This window comes from Amblyomma maculatum, chromosome 6 (genome assembly GCF_055883805.1).
Source record: "Amblyomma maculatum isolate TAMU_Amacu chromosome 6, ASM5588380v1, whole genome shotgun sequence".
Lineage (NCBI taxonomy): Eukaryota > Metazoa > Arthropoda > Arachnida > Ixodida > Ixodidae > Amblyomma > Amblyomma maculatum.
Window position 1 is genome coordinate 136,509,170 of NC_139349.1, and position 10,072 is coordinate 136,519,241.

Genomic DNA, 10,072 nt, shown 5'->3' on the forward strand with positions numbered 1-10,072 from the left:
TTTTCCTTCTTCCTACAGCCACAACAACAACAGTATGAGCCACCATTAAAGGCTTTCGAATTAAAAACCTGTCTCCACCGGGAAAAGAACCTCAAGTATTTGGATCCCCAGCCGAACGCTTTATTTAACCAACAGCGAAACGGCCCGGATCGTGAAACCCACGTTATCATTCTCCTTGTCTATCGCGAGAATGATAGTAACGAGATGCCGCGAATGACAGATACTGCGGCTTTCCTTTCCTGTAAACCAATTTAGAACACCGGTGGACATTGAAGCGTTCCACGGAAACGCTGGTTGTGTTCGACAAGGAGCTGTTAAGGCAAATGGGCAAATCCGCATTCTTGGCCTGCCCATATCAAGCTGCAACAGCCCCCAGAAATGGGTTCGTCAGTTACAACGCCTTTGGCCAGCACTGCTACATACTATTCGTCGCCTGTCCAACCGGCACGGCGGTGCGCGGCAGCATGCCTGCCGTGCGATGGCCAGAGCAGCGGCGGTCGGAAAAATCCTCTATGGCACACCGGTCCTCCAACTGTCGAAGACTGACTTCGCTAAGGTCGAACGCCTTCATCGCGCTACACTACGCACTATTACCGGTCTACCTAAGCACACTCCTATAGCCGAACTTGAGCGTTTGGCCGCTCTTCCACCGCTCACTACCATCGTTACCGAGTCACAGACGCGTCATCGAATACGTCTAGAGAACACTGTCCAGGGGCGTCGCCTGCTGGCCTGGGATGAACAGCGTAACGACAAAACACCAGCCCTATAGGCATCACTTCCCCCTTGGGAGATGCCAGTAGTCACACGCGTCCATCGCCGACCTATAAACCGCGATTTTGTCATTCCCCGGGAGCTCCTAGCTGCCCATCACCGACAAGAGCAAATCCCCGATACGACTGACATATACACCGACGCATCGATTACAAGAGAATTCGCATCTATGGCATGGGTATGCGATGACAACCCTTCCCTTTCAGGCGCTTATGCCTGCCATCTACCTCAGGGTACCCCTCTTCACGCTGAACTCCTCGCGATTTGGGGAGCCTTGTCAGGAGTGCCTTGCACCGGAACTGGGTCACTACGTATTCTTACTGATTCCTTTGAAGCTTACAAGGAAATCGCTACTCCGGGTTTACAAGATGCAACAGCTACGGCTATACAGCGCCTCCTTAAACGCCACCAACTCGCGACCAGAACTGTCGCTATTCACTGGACCCCTGGTCACTCGGACGAATCAGGGGGCAATGCGGCGGCACACGCCGCGGCTGCCTTGGCAGGTGGGATGTCCACATTTACTTCCCCACCCCCCTTGCTTCATCGTTATTCGACCTTGGGCGGGCAACTCACCCCTTCTCTTGCCCTTATGCACTATACTCGGACCAGTCTTCGTAGCCTCAGTCAGCATCGCATTCAGGTGGCCACACCAGACCCACCTTTTACGAGAAGAACCCACCTCACCCGAAGTCAAGAAGTCTTTTTGAATAAGCTCATCGCCCATGCGGCTTATACGCCACGTATTATGGCCCGCTGGCGTCAGTATAAGGAGAAAATGATTACGTGCCCCCACTGTACGACTCTAACCTGCGGCGGCATATCTCATTTACTTTGGGAATGCCCTGCGTTTTCTACTGGACGCCCCGAGATCGAACCCTACCGCCTGAACTACCGTTCCCTTCTAGATACTGATGCAAACACACAGATGATATTTGCCAAGTATGGCTCGCTTAGTGGCCTGGTTAGAGCAATGTGATTCGAGTGACGACCAAAACAATGAAGATTATGTCTACTCCCCTTTATCCCCATCCATGGCCATGAGCCTTCCCATTCAATAAAGGACATTCAATCAATCAATCAATCAGTCCACAGGACCGTCCGACTAAGCCTTTTATGGCTCGTGACTCGTCAGCGTGTCCGTCCGTGCTTCCTCGAGAAGGGTATCACTTCTTCGCGAGATTCCGCGGGATTTCGCCTGTTGCTGTCGATGGAGGCGAAACGAAGTAGCGTCCGCGTGCTGTGCGATGTCAGCGCACGTTAAAGATTCCCAGGTGGTCGAAATTATTCCCTAGCCCTCCACTACGGCTCCCCTTTCTCTCTCTCCACTTTCACTCCCACCCTCATCCCTTCTCTTACGGCGCGGTTCAGGTGTCCACAGAGCAAGTGTGACAGATACTGTACCTTTCCCTTCCTGTGAATCAATTATTATTATTATTATTATTATTATTATTATTATTATTATTATTATTATTATTATTATTATTATTATTATTATTATTATTATCATTATCGTTATCATCCTAATAACGTCATCAGAAAAACAAATTACGGGGGACTTTAGCGACTAAAGTAGTGAAAGGCGTAAGCCTGAGAAGTCTCATCTTGTCTAGTGTTCCTGCCATCTGCAATTCTACACTTGAACGCGCGCCAACGAATGCCACGTGACAGGAGCGCTGGCACGCCATCGAAACGCACACTTTTCGTAGAAAATGTGACAGATACAGCGTCTTTCCTCCAGAAGTCTCATCTTGTCTAGCGTTCCTACCATCTGTAATCCCACACTTGAACACGCTCCAAGGAACGCCACGCGACAGCCGCCGCAAAAGCGGGACACACTTTGTCCACGACAGTATGAACCCTTAAAGGCTTTCGTCTTAAAATTAGGGGGTCTCTTAGGTGTCTCTTAAGAGGAGAATGTCGAAAGCCTACTCTTCCTATCTTATACTTTGCCTCCCATCATTAGCCACTTGTTGGCATTCGTTGCAGTGCTACATATATTTATAATTGGTTTACAGGAAAGCCGCAGTATCTATCACACTTTCTTCGGCAGGTGTGAGTTTGGATGGTGCACCATCGCTCCTGTCGCGTGGCGTTCCTTGGCGCGCGTTCAAGTGCGGCATTGCAGACGGCAGGGACGCATCTTGCCTCGGCCAATCAGAACGCCGCAAAAGCGGGACACACTTTGTCCACGACAGTATGAGCGATTAAAGGCTATCGCCTGATTGATTTATAGTAAGGGAAAGGCGCGGTAGTGAGGGCTGCGGAGTAATTTCGACCACCTGGGGATCTTTAACGTGCGTTGACATCGCACAGCACACGGACGCCTCTTCGTTTCGCCTTCATCGAAACGCAGCCGCCGAGGTCGGGTTCGAACCCGGGTACTCCGGCACAGTAGTCGGGCGTCTTACCACTGCACCACAGTTTTTTTTAAGGCTATCGCCTTAAAAAACATGTCTCCACCTGGAATCAAACCGCTATCCCTTGAATCCCCAGCCAAACGCTTTAACAAACGTTACTATAGATATTGACTAAGAACGTTGGCTTTAACTAGCTCCACCTCTCCGGGACCGTGAAACGCGTACCATAATTCTCCTTGTCTAACGTGAGGATTATAGTAGTGGGATTTCCTCAGTGACAGATACTGAGCCTTTACATTCCTGTAAACCAATTATATAACGCCGGTGAACTGTGATCTGTTCAACGGAACGCTGGGTGTGTTCGAGAATGAGCTTTTAGGTAAAAGTTTTCGGAGATGACTGCAGTATCTGCACTGGAGGAAACTTGTAAGCCTGAACGTTGCTGTGTTGTCCGCGACATATGTCAGCGTGATTTCGCGAGTGAGAGATACTGCGGCTTTCCTTCCTGCAAACCAATTACAGAACGCCTGTGAACTTTCATGCGTTCAAAGAAATGCTGATTGTGTTTATCAAGGGGCGCGAGATGTACTGCGTACAGCAGCGCTCAGGTTTTCGCATTTCTGCAAGGCAGATTTTGCATTGCTCTCAGAATTTTTCAGACTGAATTTGGTTGATTCGTTCCAACATTATTCATGCGCCGCCATGGGAAGTTACGCCTACGTAAGGCAATTATACGCGGGGGGAAGAGGTTGCGTGCTCCCATAGATCCTGGGGCATACTTCCCATCCTGTGTGCTATATGACCAAAACGCCACTCTCTCACACATACTCTGGGCTTGCTATCGGGAACCCCCTTCCGCGGGTTTGTAGCTCTCAAATCAAGACTATAGTGCCTAGAATATCAAGACCAATGGGAGGCCGAATTGCTCAGCTCCGACTCGGGCACAAAGGTACGGGTCGTGACAAGTCATAGAAGTCGCCGAATGCCATGAGTTCATGGCTACTTGATGGGGCTATAACCCCCCCAACATTTTGATACTTACTGTAGGTAAAAATAAAGTTTATCCTCCTATAGACCAGATTTTTCCGCATTTGCCGGTCGCCGCCATTTTTTTTCGCGACTGCCGCGCCGCGCTGCGAGCATTTCCTTGGGGACTGCGGGCTAGCAGACGATCGACGTCGGTGACACTGCTGCGATGGGTGTGTGCTCGGTGCACGCGCCTTCTTTGAAGCTTGGTAAGTAAACTTCGGCAAAGTCGTTGTATTCTACCCTTCGCAAGTGCTGAAATACCTTTTGAGGACGCAAAAAAAGCACTATGTCAACAGCATTTAGCGAGAACAGCGTGTTATGTATGCACGCCGCTGCGGTGGAGCACGTGTGCGGGATACTGACTGTTTGAGCGTGCGAGGACCCGGGGCGCTGTACAGCTCCACTATGAAATACAGACACGTCGATCATTTTAAGCAAATGATTTAGCAGTGATAACTGGTTGCAGCGTATTTGCTTGGTGTATGTGTACATACGTGAACGTGTATTTAGCCGTCCGTCGCCCTGCTGCACGGGAAGCAAGCAACGTGCACTTTTGCACCTGCGCGCTATGCATGCTGATAACAATACATTTATTAATAACTAAAACGACGCACTGCAGCTAATTTGTCGCAATGGTTAGCAGAGCCACGAGTTGACCACAATTCGAACGCATGCACAATTTCGCACTTTCATGTCGGCGGGTTAATGGGTGGCGTCATTTTTTTTTTTACAAAATTTGCTTGGTACAGGAGCGTCTCAAATTGTAGAGGAGGAATTCCTCTTCACAATGGTACTAGTGACAATGAACATATCTATTGAGTAAGTGATGAAAAGAAATTTAGAAAAAAAATTGTAGTTAAAGAAGCAACGCACAAAAGTATCAAAGTTTTCTGACACAAATGAAACAAAGATTTTTAAAATCTACGTTTTTTGCAACCGGGACCAAAGCAACACTGCAGCAATTTCTTTCTGTGTACAATATCTGCCCCCCCCCCCCCCCATAGTTACGAAAGAAAACACTTCTAGCACAAAACACGACTATTTGCGCTACCGGCGGGAAGTAATACCGCCTGAAAAACATTGACACCCTGAAGATAACAGTTGCCATCTTCAGAACAATGAGTGATCAGCATGCAGCAAAAGCGGAACTTTTCGAGGGAGAAAACTAAACATATCGGGGCATGGCTGTTGACGTTCCGGTTCGGTTTGACGTAGTTTCGCTGTCGGTGCTAAAGTCTGAAGAGCTGAATTCGTCTTCCGAGTCATCACTCCTGCTGTTCGCATCCAAAAATGAGCTCTCCGATTCGTCAACTTCAGTGGAAACTCGCCGTTTCCGTGCAGCTGGAGCGCGCGACATCGACGCCGAGATGTGAACAAGGTGCGCCGATCACTCCCGGAGACCAACTGGACGGGCGCGGAACGGCGAAAAAAATTAAACCAAAAGCAAAACTGACAAGGTTAAACAAAATAATGGTTAAGGAAAGGAGGGATACGCCTCATCTGTTCGTTCAAAATCTGCCATGGTTTTTGAAGCTAATTCTCGACAATGAAGCGGTTGAGCTTACGCGAAGTGTTTTTCTTGATAACCGACCATTGGTCAGGACAAGCCTCCTTTTAAGCTTTTGTTTCTTACACAGGTACCCGAGTTTTGCCGCACCCTGCCACGATCTGTGACAAGGAATGGTTGGACGATATGAAGTTGTGGCCACCAGTGGCAGAGCACCACATAACATACTATTTGCTAAAAACAAAGGCATGCGACCTGGAAGATGTCCAGGCATTGAAAAGCTTCGACTCTTACAACTATGTGATCAGCGGCAAAGTGGGGCAGCTCCTGATACATAAAGTGGATGAAGATGTATGTTACGTTAAAGGAGCTGTGGCACCCTCACAAGCCGATGATACCCGGCCATATGAAGTGTGGGTGTGCCTGACAATGACATGTAGCATAATTTCCGCTTCCTGCACATGCAAGGTTGGACTGACAAAAGTCTGCAGCCACGTAGGTAAGCACACAGGCTGTTACAGGTGAACTTTTGGCATACCAGATCATCCAGACCTATTGAGAGTAGACCTCAGTGATTTGCACAGCAAAATCTTTGTGTGGGAAATGCGTTATGACAATCAAAGGAGAATCTGCTCGGGTCATTAAGACTGCAACAGCAATACAAATTTGATGCTTGTATATTGTGCATGCTTGCAACACCATACTTTCATTGATTGAAAAGAACTCCCGTCAAGGCTATTCTACTGGAACGAGCTTGTTTGATGCATGAAATTTTCTCTGCATAATTAAGAGCATGCACCCTACTGCTCATTCCAGCTCTGTGAATTAAACCTTTTGCGGCCGCATCCCGACTAGGCTTTCTATGACATTATAGCGTTCTTCAGCTAATGGGGTTAACTGAAAACAGACAAAAAGTTGTCTAGAAAATGTATGTATATAGGAAAATGTCAAACACGCTTTGTACTAAAGAAAATAGTTACTAAAATATATCTGCATTTAAGATTGTTTCCTTGTGTAAGTCTGAATGCAAGTTTTTCGACTGCAAGAATCATTTTCCATTGCATGTAGACTGAGTACGGACAGCATGTACATCTATACGTATGTCCTGTATGTGCCAAAAGATAACCAGGCTTTGTGGTTTGCTTCTCGGCCATTTATTGGAGACTTGAATACAACCAAAATGGTAAAAGAGGTAACAAAAAACTGAGGGGTTCTCTTTATTATGGAAGGATTCAATGCTACGGTTGTGCAATCATGCACAACCAGGCTGAAAAGCAAGCTGCACAGCCCGTTTACTCCTGGAAGACTGTACTTTGGTGTTCAATGGTTTCCTTGATATTTCTTTCGATAAGCTAGACTTGTGAAACAAACTTTTCGTACTGCTGTGTCCACAGTAGCATTTTCTTGCAATGGCAGAGAGGGAAAATTAGCTGTTTGGTGTGAATGGCTTTCTTTCTGTATTCCAGTAATGTTTCGTGTGCCTATATATGCTTTTGCCAAGATGACGCCAATTGCTTAGACACTGCCCCTTATAGAAATAGCCTCGGTTATCAATTACCGACTCTTAAACAAAAAATGCTTTATTCTGTCTTCGGATTCCAGGGGCACTGTTGTGGAAAATGGAATTCGCCAACAGAGAAGGACTTACTGGACAAGCTTGCACTGACCGAAGCGCAATTTGGAATCGTGGAACCAAAAGAAATGTCGTGCCAGCCAAGGTTTCTGATATGAACTTCAAAATGAAGAAGTTTTCAGAAACCTCAGTGAAAACAGAGAATGTTGATTTGCCTTGCTACAATACTCACGAAGACTACGTGCAAGCAATGAGAAGTTCCGACATAGCGCCTCTTCTCGACATAAAGGGGAGCTTGTTGCAACTGACTGTCGATGCAGCAGTGCCAGGAAACATGCCTGTAGTCGATACTGCAGTGCCTGCAGTTGACACTGCTGCACCTGCACACACATCTCATGAGGGTGATGATCTTTCCTGCAGCGTTTGCGAAGACTTCTACAACAAGTGGGTCCGCCTGAAAGAGCCAGCAAGGCTGCAGCTTACAGAACTGACGACGCAACAAACCGGCCTTTTATGGCAGGACAGTCGCAAGCTTAGGTTGACTGCATCAAATATCTCCAAAGTTCCACGAAAGAAGGAGACATTGCCAGATTAATTTATAACATCATGTCTTTTTTCCCACTTTAGGGGAAACAAAGCAACAAGTCATGGGCAACGGTACGAGCCTGTTGCTCGACAAACATTCGAGAAGCTGTGCAAAGTTCAGGTGAAAAAGTGCGGCACTGTTGTGAGTTAAACTCACCCTTTCTTGTCAGCAAGCCCAGATGGATTAGTTGGTGAAACCAGCATTTTGGAGATTAAGTGCTCTTACACAAACGATTGCTTGGAGCTTGTGGAAAGCAACAGGTATGATGTGAACAAAAATAAGGAAGGAAAGTGCTACTTTAGTAAAACTGGAAAAAATGGATACTACTACCAGGCACAGTTCACTATGTTTTGCCTGCAGAGATCCCATTGTTATTTTTTTGTATGGTCAGTGCTCAACACTGTTTTGGTAGAGCTGCTGTTGGATGTGAATTTTTTTAGTCTGCCACCTCACACGGCTGTCCGAATTTTATTTTGGGCATTACCTTCCCAGGCTTGTCAATGAAGTTCACAGCAGAAGCCTAGTGCTTTGCAAGGATTACGTTGAACTCTGCACTAAATCATAGCAAGCAGAGCTGTCGACTGTTACGATAATATACTGAGTCCTGTAATAAACCATTACAAAAACACAGCAATAAAATGTTTTATCGAGCTGCCTAAAACAACTGGATTAGTTTTCAGAGCAGATCTGAAAATAAAAAGGATATTGTTGCAACCATAAAATGAGTATAGATGAGAGGGTGGGAAAACAAAAAAGCATTGCAACTGTCCTGAAATGCACAGCTCAACCACATTTGCAGGGTGCAATAAGGAAGTAGAGCTCTTGGTTCACTTCAGCAACTTGCAACAGTTTATTAAGCACTTTGCATGCATACGTTCATGCTTTATCAATATAAACACTTTGATGCAAAGAAAGACTTTCCACAAAAAACATCTTCTATAATAGTCATAAATGTGAAAAATACAGGGCATTCCGTTTCATCAGAGCTCCAAGTGCACTTTCGAAGTCATCATTACCTAAAAATTCAGTCAGGTAGAACCACCCAGCAGCCTTTGAGCTGCACTAAGGCATCTCTTGATATACCTGATGCACATCATACACATTTTCTTCACTACTCAGGAGTAAGTAGCATATATCTGTACACATTTGGCAGACAGCTGCTTAATGATCTTTGTGTCAGAGCTATTCATGCATTATGCAAGTAAAGAATGCATGTTGATCTTGCACCTTACCTTAAATCACTGTCGATGTTAAAGCAACAATGCATGGACACCAATGGGCTCTGCATATTCACCCTGTTTACTGAGTTAACAGTTCACCATGTTCACTGAATTTCCATACTAAACAAAGGTACGTAGCACAGTTATAAAGCTTTTTCCAAAGACACATTATCCATAATTAATAATGTTGATATTAATGCAGCTCAACTTAACTCAATACTAAACAAAGGTACATAGCACAATTATAAAGCTTTATCCAAAGACACATTGTTCATAATTAATAATGTTGATATTAATGCAGCTCAACTTAACTCATTTTTCACAAGAACAGATATACTTAGGCGTCTCTATAGCCTGAGTAGCTTTGAGACGTTAAACTCAATAAACCAAACTAGAAACAGTTTGTATACTTTGCTGTCTTCAATGAACAGGTGCAGAAACACTGCCTTCATAAAGAAAAGGTGTAGGTGTAGGCATGGGAAAGGTGTAGCACTGCATTTATAATCATAGTTGTACCCGGATATGTCAGTGCACGTTAAAGAACCCTAGGTGGTTGAAGTTTCCCCGAGTCCTCCACTAAGGCGTCTCTCATAGCTTGAGTTGCTTTGGGACATTAAACCCCACAAAAAAATAAACAAACAATATCTGAACTCACTTGATATTGTCACGCGCCTTCGTAGAACGTCGACGGAAGATAAAAAAGAGCGGTCGGGTAGATCGGTGAAGAAGAAGAAAGAGCAAGGGCAGAGGAACGCTTGTATGCTTCGCCGCAGTCCTCTTTGTACAGATCCCTGTAAATAAACCCCCCGTGCGTACAAAGTACGTAACATCGCGTACAAAGTACGTAACATCTTGGTGGAGGTGCTGGGTAGCGACCACGGAGCGTTTCATCTACCGAAGAAGCCGTAGACTTGCTGGCCTACCACCAATGCCATCAGACATGGCTGAAGACAGCAGTACCGAGCAGCCAGGACCATCCACGGCGAACAACTGGCCCCATTATCGAGAGCCGCGCACTTTTTC

General features: G+C 46.0%; 1 pseudogene; it reads left to right on the forward strand.

The window, feature by feature from the left end:
- The first annotated feature begins 4,329 nt into the window (after positions 1-4,329).
- On the forward strand, positions 4,330-8,394 carry LOC146186839 (uncharacterized; annotated as a pseudogene).
- The last annotated feature ends 1,678 nt before the right edge of the window (positions 8,395-10,072 follow it).